The sequence below is a fragment of the Topomyia yanbarensis genome, chromosome 3 (assembly GCF_030247195.1).
Source record: "Topomyia yanbarensis strain Yona2022 chromosome 3, ASM3024719v1, whole genome shotgun sequence".
NCBI classification, from domain to species: domain Eukaryota; kingdom Metazoa; phylum Arthropoda; class Insecta; order Diptera; family Culicidae; genus Topomyia; species Topomyia yanbarensis.
In genome coordinates, this window is record NC_080672.1 from 195982546 (window position 1) to 195996289 (window position 13744).

General features: G+C 40.3%; 1 long non-coding RNA gene and 1 pseudogene across 1 annotated transcript; one reads left to right on the forward strand and one right to left on the reverse strand.

The window, feature by feature from the left end:
• The first annotated feature begins 1214 nt into the window (after window positions 1–1214).
• LOC131687547 (peptidyl-prolyl cis-trans isomerase E-like) lies at window positions 1215–9023 on the forward strand (annotated as a pseudogene).
• On the reverse strand, window positions 2304–6346 carry LOC131692545 (uncharacterized). Its single transcript, XR_009305993.1, has 3 exons — window positions 5363–6346; window positions 5234–5274; window positions 2304–4261 (listed from the first exon to the last, which is right to left on the reverse strand). It is a non-coding gene; the product is annotated as an uncharacterized LOC131692545 (long non-coding RNA).
• Window positions 9024–13744: the final 4721 nt, after the last annotated feature.

Below are 13744 nucleotides of genomic sequence, written 5' to 3' on the forward strand. Positions count from 1 at the left end.
TTATTCCTGCCCCAGAATCGAGCAATGCCTCTACTTCAGTGTCAAAAATATTTACCTTTATGTGTGGGCAACGACTCGTGTTAATTTTAATATGGTAGATTTGTTGTAATGGATCGAATATAGTCTTCTGATCGTCAGGAACCTGCTTGTCGTTCGGAATGCACGGGTTCCCTATCTTGCATCCCAAATTCAGTTTTCCGGTTTCGCATATGCTCGAACTGAACCGGCGCATCGCTCGCAGGCCCTGATTGTCCTTCCTAATCTACCACAGCCATAGCAAAAGAATACTTTTTGTTTTGTACACTCCCTCCACGAGTGTCCTTGCTGGTGACAATTCCAACAAGTTCCGGGTGGAGCCTGTGCTGGATCACCTACTGTGCTGGACGTGTTTGTTGGACGATGTGCTAATGGATTAGCAGTATGAGTCTCATTCGGCTTGTCTTTATGCTGAGGGAGTGGTCTGAGCGCGTTAATCGTTGCTGATTCGTCACTGTCGCTCTCTTGTGCTTCAACAAGGTTCACCGTTCGGCGAGGGTGCCCTTCCCAGGACATTTGAAGTGTTGGGTCCGCTGCATCGATACGGTAGTTCAACGTTAGTAGGTGCTGCAAATCGAATACTTGGAGATTTTCGATCGGTAGTGTTGACGCATATTGTCCCAAATCACTGCAAATTTCCGACCTTTTGACAGCGGTTTGGAAAGCATTTTGTTTAGTTTTTCAATCTCCGTTACAAAAGCGATGAAGGACTCACCCCGCTGTTGTTTTCTTTCGTGAATCTTCTGACGGATGCCCTGATCCTGGTTGGGATTACCGAAGCGGTATTTGATTAGTTTTTCAAACGTCCACCAGTCCTCGAATTCATCCACGAAGGTGAAAAACCAATCCGATGCTGGGCCATCGAGTAACAAATGAATGTCCCTCAATAGTTGCATATCCGATACCTAAGTTTGTAAAGAAAGTTTGCGACGCTAATTGTTCGCGGCTCCCCTGTGAACCGTAGTTTCCATTTCTCCACTCGGTGAGATTCCTCGGCGTCCAATTCGTCTTCCTACCCCCGAATGCGTGTGTGATCCACTTTGTCTTCGGTAATCAGGCGGGGAATAATCCGTATCGTAACCAGAGTGACGACTCCGTTGACGATATGGCGTACCTTGACGAGGGAACCTATTTTGCGTCTCGATCTGTTATATTCTTCGGAAGAACTGTCTTCCGAAATGGAGAAGTTCAGGTTAACTGCATTCGATTTTCGGTTAGGCGGTCTGTTCCTGTTTTGCTCTAATGGTGCGCGCTGCTTCGTTTCTGCTGTTTCGTCTAATTTATCTCTGGCCGACAAATTCGCTACCAACTCTTTCATCAACTGCTCAAGATCCGTTTTAATTCGCCATTTTCTGTTTCTAGGTCTGCACTATTCACTCGAGAAGTCTTGGGTATCGTGCCAACATATCTACTTTGGTTATCCGCCGTACCCGCTACTGCACCGCCTAATCCTGCAACTGCATATGCACCCTCCATTTGCTGTATTGGAGTCGACGCATTTTCCTGCCCTATTTCGTTGATTAGGTCATTGATCCGCTCCTTTACCGGCGATGCCGGGAGACCAATATTGTGCTCTCGCATCACTTCTTCTATTTGTCGTACCAACCCCCTTCGTGCTGTTTTTTCTATTTCACTATCCGCTCCGCATCTTTTCGCTCGGTAATAGTAATGTAACAGTCTCGACTCGCTTCTGGGGTCAACGCCACTCTTTCCAATGATTCGCTTTATTTCCACAGTTTTCCCCGCAATTCGTGGAATATTTAAGGGTGAACGATAGTTACGTCCCGCCTTCATATCTGATTTAAACAAATTTCTGAGATACCTTTGCTTCCCCGGTAGATCCAACCCAACAGTCTCATCTGTTCTGCCCCTAATCATTAATTCATACTCCGCCTCCTCCAAATCTAAATATTCTGCGAATGGATATTTATCCATAATTTATGAATGAGCTTTTTTCACTCAGAAACAAACTTAAAATTTTCAAATAGGGAAATCAAAGTAGCATCCGTGGTAATATTGTACTCATTCAAATAATCCACTTAAAATGTAAATCGGGAAAAAATAAACTTATGCTAAATTCTAAAAAGTATATTTACAACTACAAACTAAAAGAAATATTCATGGGGAAGAATTGAATGAAAAAACCCAAGAAAATTTTATTTACAGCGAAAAAAATACAATATTTTCAGAAAAAGAAAACATGCCAAATCTCGTTGGGCGCCAATTGTAATCTGGGGGAGGGGGGGGGGGGGGAGTCGGGACCGGAACCTTCATTTAACTAGTGAATGATTTTCGCGCCACTCCCATAGGAGACTATTCACCTTGGTGGCTTGCCCAGCTAGAGACCCTATCCAAAGGGGGGTTTTGGTTGTTTCTGAAACGGTTCCAAAACAATCCGACTTTCCCCAAACAACTTCAGAAGGCCACCAATACATTCAAAAAAGCCACCAGAAACTTCATACCCAGAATTTCAAGTCAACATCGGTCGGCAAGAAGAGCATTCCGCTAAATTATCATCACGGGCACAATTCTGTGTGTATCTTTCGCGCTGTTCGCTTCAGAGGTGGGAGAGGAGACTGAAACATAAGGGTCAACCCAATCCGCAAAAAAAGGAAAAACTATCGATCCGAACAGCGTGAGAAAACCTTCACCAGAACCACTAAAAAAATACACCTTTACTAGGATATTCAAATCGACTTCAGCTCACTTCAACGTTTATTCCGACAAAAAAAAATAATTCAAAACACTTTCCACATCCGGATTCGAACCCATACTCTCTCAACCTAGCTAACTCTCATCACCGCCTTTGCGGTCTCGGCTAATTTCCTGCTCGATTCGTCGCTTTCATTTAGTGCTCTACCCTGTGCAGCTTATCGGTACCGTATCGGTACCGTGTTCATTGAGTGGCTTTTGTGTGCGTATTCCCTTTTCACATTTCGTGGCCCTAGGGTCTTAGCGTGTGTTGTGTACTGTTCCCTAACATGCGCATGTAATAAAAATATGGAACGTACTTACAACATCGATTTACGTGAGGCGTGATTGTTGGCGGTTTCCGGGGACCGGAACTGATGCTGGCCGGAACGTTGACACTGCCCAACGGTCTGCTGGCGATTCTGAACTGAAGATGGTTTTTCCTTCGTCGTTATATTGCTGACGGCTCGTTGATGGCTTCCCTGCCTAGCAGCCTCGCTGCTCTTCCGGCACGTGGATCGAACTACCGGGTTCTTTGAAGCTGGATGGTGGGGTCAGAAGCGTCTCTGGCTACGAATGCGGTGTGGCGGGATCTTGATCACAAATTGCCTATATGTGAAAATAATGCCAACATTCGGTTGGTATGAGAATACGCACTTGCACACAAAAAGCCAAAAATACGGGAATTTACCTTAATTCGTCGATCTACTTTTAGCACTCCGAAACCGTGCGAATGAACTTGCGCACTCACTTTTCGACCTAGCTAATTCTGCACAGGAAAAGGAAAATTTCTTAGTGAAACTAATTAAAAGAATCTCACGCTGTTTTAAAAAACTACCTTAAGTCCTACACCGCGGCACAACTATTTGAACAATGGTTAACTATGGTTAACTATTTCACGAAGTGCAATAGTTTCCCACCACAAATTTTGTGCCGAAGTCGTCCTTTCATTCCCGATACAAAACCTCCTTAAACCATTTCTAGGGCATTGACTTTCAACCTCAGAAGTTCAGGTAAAATCGGGTTGTCTTTTTCCCGAAGTCAGAAACAACCTTTGCCCTCAGTTCGCTGTCTCTTTTTGTTCCCCGCGACAAAGTACTTGCAATGTACATGCACTGTACGTACTCAAATCAAAGGGCGCGACGCCGACGTCGCAACCACCCGCTAAATGAGATTCCAACCACCGACGAGATTGCTAGGCGCGTGCACGTATGAGCTCTCGAAGCGCAGAGCCCTAGCTTCTAGGTTCACCCCACTCACTCTCTGGATGAGAACGAGAGAAAAGAGCAGTATTTTATGTTGTACTGCCTGAATGGCCGAGGGGCTATTCTCCAATATTTTTGGTACTTCATGGTAATGCTTATTTTAATTCTTAAATATTATATGTACAACGCTACAGTATATTTTGTAATTGCACAAGTTTTCTGTCACCGGGTAGAACTCTTCCAGCAACTATTCGATTCTCTTGGACGTCAGAATGGCGATCACGACCTCGCGGCGTTTCTTTGGTAGTTGTTTGGCAATGTCGGTTAAGCTGTAATGCAATAAGAAGAGGTTATTAGTTAAATTCTCGACAAACATATGATTACGGCCTAAAAGCCAACTGTCAAAATCCACTTTGAATGGAAATTCCAGACAAACCGTTATTAGTCGAACACAGTTCACAACAGTTTATGAAAGAGAAAACTTTTCTCTTTCGTTTACTACCAATATCTGTGATTGACGTGTGACGGTTTGTCCGGAATTTCCATTCAAAGTGGATTTTGACAGTTGGCTTTTAGGCCGTAATCATATGTTTGTCGAGAATTCTAGTATAAATTCTAATATTCAGGTTGAAATCGAAATAGCTGGTATTTTATTTGTACAGAAGTTGCGCGAATTATAGGTCCTTATTGGACGGATAATGGAACGCTTTGCTCAAATGCATATTTCGATTATTAAATTGAACATTTTATGATAAGCTAAAGTTGCGTAATTAAATACATTCATCGTTGCGCGGTTGTTTTTTCCTGAGCAAAAATGGATCAGTTTGTTGTTGATAATCTGGACGGAAAACAAAAAAGTCTTACCCGTTACTTGTGTGGATGTGATCTATTGAGAAGCTAATTACAGTTTAGTATATTTACCCGGTCAAAATCATACTGTATCTGTGAAACTTCAACAATAACAGCCGGTTGTCACTTTCCGCGTCGCAACTGCAATGGTCAATTTCTTCACTTGGAAAACAGCCACCGGAAAACTGTTTTTCAGCGAAAACCGGTTTTCATCCATAGTGAAGAAATTGGTAGTTGGATTGCTCAAATTTAGAATTTTAAATGCGTGCTATTGTTTTTTTTCCCTAACCGGAGCAACTTGGTATAAGGAATTTAATCTAAAATTGGCGTTTAATAAGCGGCACATAATTATGCCAGATCTTGTATCAAAATATTGCCTTTGCTGTGGGGTCGTCCGCGGATGATCACCAAAAACAGATTGCGGAAGTTGAAATGGAGGAGTAGAAACTTACCAACGACGTTATGCCTATTCCCTTTCCAGTAAGCTGATTCCCTGAAAAGAATTATGAAATACACTCTTAGAATGTTTTGAATACACCTGCAGTTCTCTAAGAATTAATGCGTGATTTGACAGCACTTACCTTCTGGAAGCAATGAATAAGTTTTCTTCTGCCTCAAATTTAATGACGGTGATCAATTGGGCATCAATATTTGGACATGTCTCTGAGTTACACCTAAGATTTAAAGTTATTAAGATGCACTTACAAGCTAACCGCAAAATAGTAGCACCTTCCCCTGGTGCACTAGTCTTTCAACCTTAATGTATCGGTAGTAGATTCTTTGCGTGTTCAACTTTGCTGACCCATCTCAACGATGGAGAAAAATCAGAACTTATCCACCAACAATAAAACTCACTGCGACTGTCATTTCGTTCAACCATATGGTTCATTTTTAACCATTTTCTTTAGCTGCACTTAAGTGTTGTAAAATTCAACCATTAATTCTGCGTAAATTTAAACTATTTTTAGCTTCTGCTATAATTTAAAGAAATTGTCTAAAAATTTAACCAAAATAGTTTTTTTTAAGAGGCCGTCTTAATTAGCTTTGGGACTACCGTGTTGCGGTTTTTTTTGTTCTGCACAATTAGTGTAATAAATTCCATTACAGGATCTCGATTCATTTCTTTATTGCTTTATTGGTGTAACTCCCCAAAAACAAAATATTTACTAGAAGAATGAACTGTCCAAATATTTTTCCCACAGCAAACATTACTCATCCCACAATATTGCCAAAAATAAATCACTTTTTGTTCTAGTCACCAATATTTTGGAAGGTGACTATTTCGTCACATTTTTTGCGAGTCACGGTGACTAGCGTCACAAAAAGTGACTCTCAGAGTCCCTATTTTCCGTGACAATTGTCACTTTTGGTGACTTCAGTCACTTAATGTATCTGAATTTTTTTTAGATGTCCAAGCAGCAGAAGCAATGTTATATCGCTGTTCATTTTGGACGGAGGGCGTGGTGCGAAACTTTAAGCGTTGTTGCAATGACTAGGATTGCCGAAATATCTTTCGGCTGATTCCAATTTTTGTTTTAAATTGTTCGTAACTTAATTGCCGTGTCCTAGGGCATGTTCAGGAGCGTTTTATTTTGTATAGGAGTTTCAAAGTAGAACTGAAACATTCAATCCCCAGCAGAGTGTTTTGTTTTATAATTTCGAACAGTTTTGTTTTAAAATTTAAAAGTGTTATGCGACGCCGTTCTATTTGTTGCAGATTTTAAAACACGTTTAGGACTGCAAAGTTTTCAGCACAGACACTTAGGGCATGTTCAGGAGTGTTTCAGTACCAGATTCATAATTTTGACAGTTCTATAAAATAAAACTAATATTTTTAAATCTAGAACTTGCTGTCCCCAGCAGCAATTTTAGCGTTCTATTCAGTTTAAAATTAATTTTCCGCCATGCTTTCAGCGTCACTGCATTCAAATTTATTTTTCCCCAGTCTATCGGGTCCAAGTGTCTGTGCTGAAAACTTTGCATGTATTTAAAACACAGTTCTAAACGTGTTGTAAAATCAGCAACAAATAGAACGGCGTCGTATAACAGTTTTAAATTTTAAAACATAACTGTTCGAAATTATAAAACAAAACGCTCTGCTGGGGATGTGAATGTGTCAGTTTCAGTTCTACTTTGAAACTCCTATACAAAATAAAACGCTTCTGAACATGCCCTTATACCCGATAGGCTGGGGAAAATAAATTTGAATGTAGTAACGCTGAAGGCATGGCGAGACATGAATTTTAAATTGAATAGAACATCTGCTAAAACTGCTGCTGGGGAGAGCAAGTTATAGTGTTAAAATTTTCAGTTTTATATTATAGAACTGTCAAAATTATGAATCTAGAACTGAAACACTCCTGAACATGCTCTTAAGAGGGTGTCTGGTGTAGTGGGTAAAAAAACGACTTATTTTTCATTCGCTTAATTGTTAGTTATCTGCAGGAAAATCTAATAAAAAAATGAGCAAAACAAAATAGTGGTGATATGGTGGGTATTCCGAGATATGCATTTTCTCTTGAATGGATGTGGGTACTTTTCTTTTGGAAGGACAACATCAGCGATTGGATATGGGATGTTGAAACAACGAAAACTGAATCGTAGTCCCTTCGAATACACTGTTTTTAATAATCAAGATATTTTCCCAAAATCTTAACGTGCCAGATTGCTTCAAGTTTAGTTTTGGGTGGTTCAACAATTTTAAGAAACGGTGCGGGATACGTGAAGTGAAGCTGTGTGGGGAAAAATTATCCGCTGATGCCATACCATTTGATCCAATGCGTTGAACATGATTTATTATTTTTGGCTAACTTTAACTTTTTATTACTTTTTGTTTATAGAAATACATGGATTAATGCTTGAATGTAATCTTTTGTTTTGTTTTGAATATATCACGCTTCAAATATATCACGCTAAAATACAGAGCAACCGTCATATAATCGAAACATTACTGTATATAAAGACGAAGGTGTCTGGGTCAATTGACATAAAGTCATTTGGTATAAGGTCATTTAGCATAACATACATTTGGCATAACGGTTATTTGGCATAATTTTGAGAATGTATTACACTGAAGGTAATTTGACATAATTTTGAGAATAGATTACACTGAAGAAGGCATAACGGACAATTAAAATTTCGGACATTTGGCATAATTTTGAGAAGTGGTCACACTGGAGGTTATTTGCCATTTCTTCAACTACAGGAAAACAAATAATTTAAGACTGCGAAAATCAAGTAATTGGGCGTTATTTTGAGCTGCGCTACTGCTAAAAGTCTTGCCGTATAAATATATTTATGTAAATATGTATCTAGGGGGAAATCACTCTAAACTTTGGACTAAAATAAATTAGGGAACTTTTTTGTTCCTAAAATAATCCCGACTAGTTTTAGCTAATCTTATTAAGTTTTGCTGTTCTTGAATAATCCTACCTAGTTTTCAATAGTCTTGGTTTAGATAGTAGCTGTCTTTTCAACTAGCTGTCACTTCACCACTGTCACTGTTTTATTTTGGTTTCTAATAAACGATGTCTTTGTTCCGTTTGGCGAACTGGTCGACATTAAATGTCCAAATTTTGGATGCCGGTTGATTACGAATCACAGAAGCACCGTGGATTTGCGGTTCGAGTGCGACGACGATGCTTCCACCGCTGTCGACAACATGAACGATTCAGAACTGTGCGGCCGAACGATACGGGTGAACGTAACAAAACCACAGCGGATTAAGGAGGGTAGCAACAAGCCGGTTTGGGCGGAGGACGCCTGGTTGCAGCATGCTAGTGCAACACTACAGAATCAAAGGAACGGGGAGTATGATGCGATTGAAGCCACTTAGCCGATGGAGGCAAAAGCACCGGAAGAGAAAAAGCGAAATCCGCAGATGTACTTCGATATTCGAGTAGGCAGCAATGACGTGGGAAGGATTATGATCTCCCTCAGAGCAGATATTGTGCCGAAGACGGCTGAAAATTTTCGAGCATTGTGTTCTGGTTTTAGCTATGAGGGGTCTACGTTTCATAGGATTATTCCGGAGTTTGTGATTTTTTTTTATGTTCTGGTTGTGCATCTAAAAAAATGCCAATTTTTCGTTTTAGATGTACCAAGGTTGGAATTTTACTGCAAACAATGGAACGGGTGGAAAATCTATATACGGGAAAAAGTATGAAAATTTTAGTTTAAAACACTGGGTTTGGAGAACTGTCGATGGCTAATTCCGGTCCTAACACCCGGTTCTCTTTCTGAATATTTCAACCCGGTTCTCTTGATGAATAACACCCGGTTCTCTTTTTGAATATTTCCCCAGACGATGTCCTGGTTGACAATATAGTAAATTCTACTTAAAGGACGGTACGTATCGGAACTGTAGTATTTTTTACCGTTGGTAGGATCTACAATGTAGAAATCGTTCTCTCGTAAGGACAAAATTTATTTAGTGGACCAAATTCCGCCAAGTTGTGAACATGCGTCCGTATTGTAGTGAACAGTCATTAGGTAAACATATCGCCTTATTCGCTCCACGTTTATCGATCACAAAGGAAACGTTGATCGTACCAAGCAGCTTTGTAACGCAGACCCTTTTGCCACTGAGCAACGCTGCTAGCGGCAGCATCGCCCTCGTAGGAAACTCACTGCGGTACTCCTCGAACCACATATAAATACTCGCCAAAGTCTGCTGCAACCCCACAGATTCCAGTCCGTTGGTGTCGAACTTGGGAATCTCCACATTCGGTTCCAGGCTTATAAACAATGATATGTGAGTTAACTCTCGCATATCCGGCAGATTAGATCCGGTAAGCATAGAGATGTATTCAGGTGATTCGTCGTTGATGTGCGTGTATCCGACCAGAAGCAGTGCGGTTTTGATTTCGAATGCTCCCTCAATCTAGGTGGACAGATACATGCACATATACTTGTGAGAAATTGAACAGCTATCAGTGTAAGAGTATATCGTAAATAATAATAGGATTTGACCTTAGGATTGACGGGCACTTGCTCTACTACCAGGATGTTCTAATAATTTTACCCCATCGAAAAAATTCTGGTTGGCTCTCAATGGTTTATGCCAGACCCACATTAGAAGAGCTTACCGAATTTCTCTCGTTGAAAAATTGCCATGTTAATCGCTAACAATGGCGAGAAGGAATGTTTGATCCCCCACGATACGGTTAGTGGTATGCGAAGAATTCTACTATCCGCTTCACCACGGCCGTTCGTTCCGGGGGTGGAGATGCACATGCAACACCCGGACGATCGTCAGGAATGCTTGGACAGCGAAGTTCAACAGGATGACGCTAATTATGAAAGTTTCAATTCTTAGTGGCCAGTAGTGGTAAGTTGGGTGGTTTGTTTCCCTAAAATTTTCCTTTAATGGTCTCTTCTCGTACAATATAATCTCTTCTCTTTAGATTACCATCCGACGTTGGTAGCCGAAACTAATATCTATACTGAGATGGCAAAAGAAGCACAACATACTCGTAGTTACAAGAATGAAACGGAAATCAATCGCCTGTTCGGCACTCAACAAAATACCACCCAACGTCGCCAGTTAGTGCTCTTATCCATTACACTTGCCGGAAAGTGAACGACCGCTGAAATTCAACCAACGGTGATAGATCATAATAATTGAAAATTGATCCAATTTTTCTCACCACCTCCAGACGAACTCTACACCTCGAAAACGCGTGGCGATGACGAGTCCGGTGATGGAACAGCGGAAAAACCCTTCAAAACAATTTTGCAAGCCATGAAGCACGCCGGCAAGGAACCTGCGATGCGTCTTGGTCTGCGGCCAAATTGATCAAGATTAGACAGGGTGGTGGGAATCGTGGTATGCGAGTTAAGATTTACGTTTGTGTTCACCGGTATAGACGGTAGGTTAAAGGATTGATGTTTATAACACTTCGCGGTGGAACCTTGCAAAGCGTTCTCAGCGATACCTTATGTCAGGCTTACAACGCATTGGTTCTATCAACCGAGTCCTTGGTTAGACTATTCGGTACGTTGAAAGAGGTTCCAGAGGGTAAGTCCGCTCCCGGTGGACATGAACTGCACGTAAATGATTGGGAACTAATCGGATTAGCTCTGGCCGGTTGGGTGGATTCTATTTTGAACGAGGATGCTAATCCTGATGTGCAGCTCGATAACAGACACATTATGATTCGAGGCGAAAATACTTCTAAGATTCTCAAGATGAGAGATGTCGTTATAAGGGCATTTAGGGAGCATTATCATGAACATGGGTACACGGAGGTAACGCCACCAATGCTGGTTCAAACACAAGTTGAAGGAGGGTCGAATCTGTTCGAATTGGACTATTTTGGGTAAATAGAAATTGTGCGCATTAGAAGTATTTGCTCAAACAATAAATACATTTTAGGGCGGAAGCATTCCTGACGCAAAGCTCACAACTATACACCCAGGTTTTTTTACACGGTTTTTTTTTTGCGCGGAAGCATTCCTGACGCAAAGCTCACAACTATACACCCAGGTTTTTTACACGGTTTTTTGCGCGGTTTTTTACGAGCTTTTTTTACGCGGATTTTCCAAATAACGCGGTTTTTTTTACGCGGATTTTCCAAATAACGCGGTTTTTTACGCGGATTTTCCAATTGACGCGGTTTTTGCAAAAATATTCTAAGTCCTTTTGAATGCAAAAGACCTAGACTATTTTCTGAAAAAAAATTCTAAGTCCTTTAAATGCAAAGAACTTTGGAAGTTTTTATTTGGCGTGGATTTCGCAATTAACACGGTTTTTGTAAAAGTCCTTTTGAATGCAAAATATTTTCGGAAAGATGTAAGAGACGGGTCTGGAAGATTCCTTATGGCCCGCACCCCAACAATATGTGTATTTTCGGAATGGTCTTGAAGAGTAGGTTCCAGAAATTGATTTTTGACGCCATTTTGAATTCAAATATGACGACTTCCGGTTTAGCGGAATTCGCTATAACTCGATCAATATGGATATTTTTGGAATAATCTTGAGGAGTAGGTGCTAGAAATTGATCTTTGATGCCATTTTGAAATCAAAGATAGTGACTTCCGGTTTAGCGAAATTCGCTATAACCCAATCAATATGGGTATTTTCGGAATGGTCTTGAAGAGTAGGTAGCAGAAATTGATTTTTGACGCCATCCTGAAATCAATAATGGCGACTTCCGGTTTAGCGAAATTCGCTATAACCCAATTAATATGGGTATTTTCGGAATGGTATTAACAAGTAGGTGCTAGAAATTTATGTTTGACGCCATTTTGAAATCCAAGATGGCGACATCCGGTTTAGCGGAAATTCCCTACAACCCATGCAATATGGGTATTGTCGGAATGGTCTTGAAGAGTAGGTACCAGAAATTTATGTTTGGCGCCATTTTGAAATCCAAGGTGGCTTGACGAGTAGTAGACAAAGATCGATGTTTGACGCCATTTTGAATTCCAAGATGGTGACTTTCGATTTCGCGAAATTCGCTATAACCCAATCAATGATGGTATTTTTGGATGTTGAAGTTGTAGTACAAATACAGTAATGTTTCGATTATATCACTATGCATTTATATCAAGTCTCGTTTATATCACCCTCGATTATATCACGGTTTTGTCTCGATTATATCACGCTTTTTGAAAAACAGACAAGACAAGACATTTGCTTATTTACATGTAGGGTAATGAGCCTATTATTGGGTTTCGGACTATTTCGTTAAGGGTTTATATATGATGAGGTCGGTCAAAAAGTTGAACTTTTTTATTCTTTTATCTTAAAGAATAGATTCTTAAGAATGCATCTTAATTTTTTTAGAAGTCTAAGCAGTAGAAGCAATGTTATAGCGCTGTTCATCTTGTTCCTTTATGTGTACGGAGGGCGTGGCGCTAGGGGCAGATCACCTGTGATGCATTTTTAAAAATCAGCTAAATTAAATGAAGTTCTTTCCATCAAAATAGAAATTCGTAATGTATTTTGCGTTGCGTGCAATGTATTTGGCGTTGCGTGTAAGACGTCAAAACCCTACAAAAAATTAGCCCTACATCAAACAAAACGTCGAACAAAGTGAATCAGCGTAGGACGTTTGTTAAACAAACTTTTCTGCGAGGGAGTGCAAAGTTGATGCTAAAATGGAAATTAAATGCATTTTTTTTATTTGATGCAAATTTGTTATACATTTCTAGAGTGATCTGCCCCTAGGCGCGGCGCGAAACTGAATTATATCGATACAGTGGCGGATCCAGGGGGGGGGGGGGGTCCTGAGGGGCCGGACCCCTCCCGAAATTTTTTTACTTGTTGAGAAATTTTAAAATAATTTTTATTTTAGTTCGTTCTAAACTCAAAATCATTCCAAACAATATTAGACCACCAAAAATAAATGAGTTTATTACATATTACTTATTGTACAATGAACATTTCAAAAGCGAAATTTCGGACCCCCTCCGAAATTTTTTTCTGGATCCGCCCCTGTCTCCATATCATGTTTTGCCAAAAACGTTGTTGCAAAGACTATGATGCCGAAATATCTTTTGGCCGATTCCAATTTTTGTTTTAAACTCCTCGTAACGTAATTGCCGTGTCCTTAAGAGGGCGTCTGGTGTAGCGGGTGAAAAACCGACTTCTTTTTTATTCGCTTAATTGTTAGTTATCCACAGGAAAATCTAACAAAATAATGAGAATAATAACAAAATAATGAGAATATAGCTCTGTTAGATTTTCCTGCGGATAACTAACAATTAAGCGAATAAAAAAGAAGTCTGTTTTTTACCCGCTACACCAGACGCCCTCTTAAGGACACGGCAATTAAGTTACGAAGAGTTTAAAACAAAAATTGGAATCGGCCAAAAGATATTTCGGCATCATAGTCTTTGCAACAACGTTTTTGGTAAAACATGATATCGAGATTATTCAGTTTCGCGCCACACCCTCCGTCCACGTAAAGGAACAATATGAACAGCGTTATAACATTGCTTCTACTGATTAGACTTCT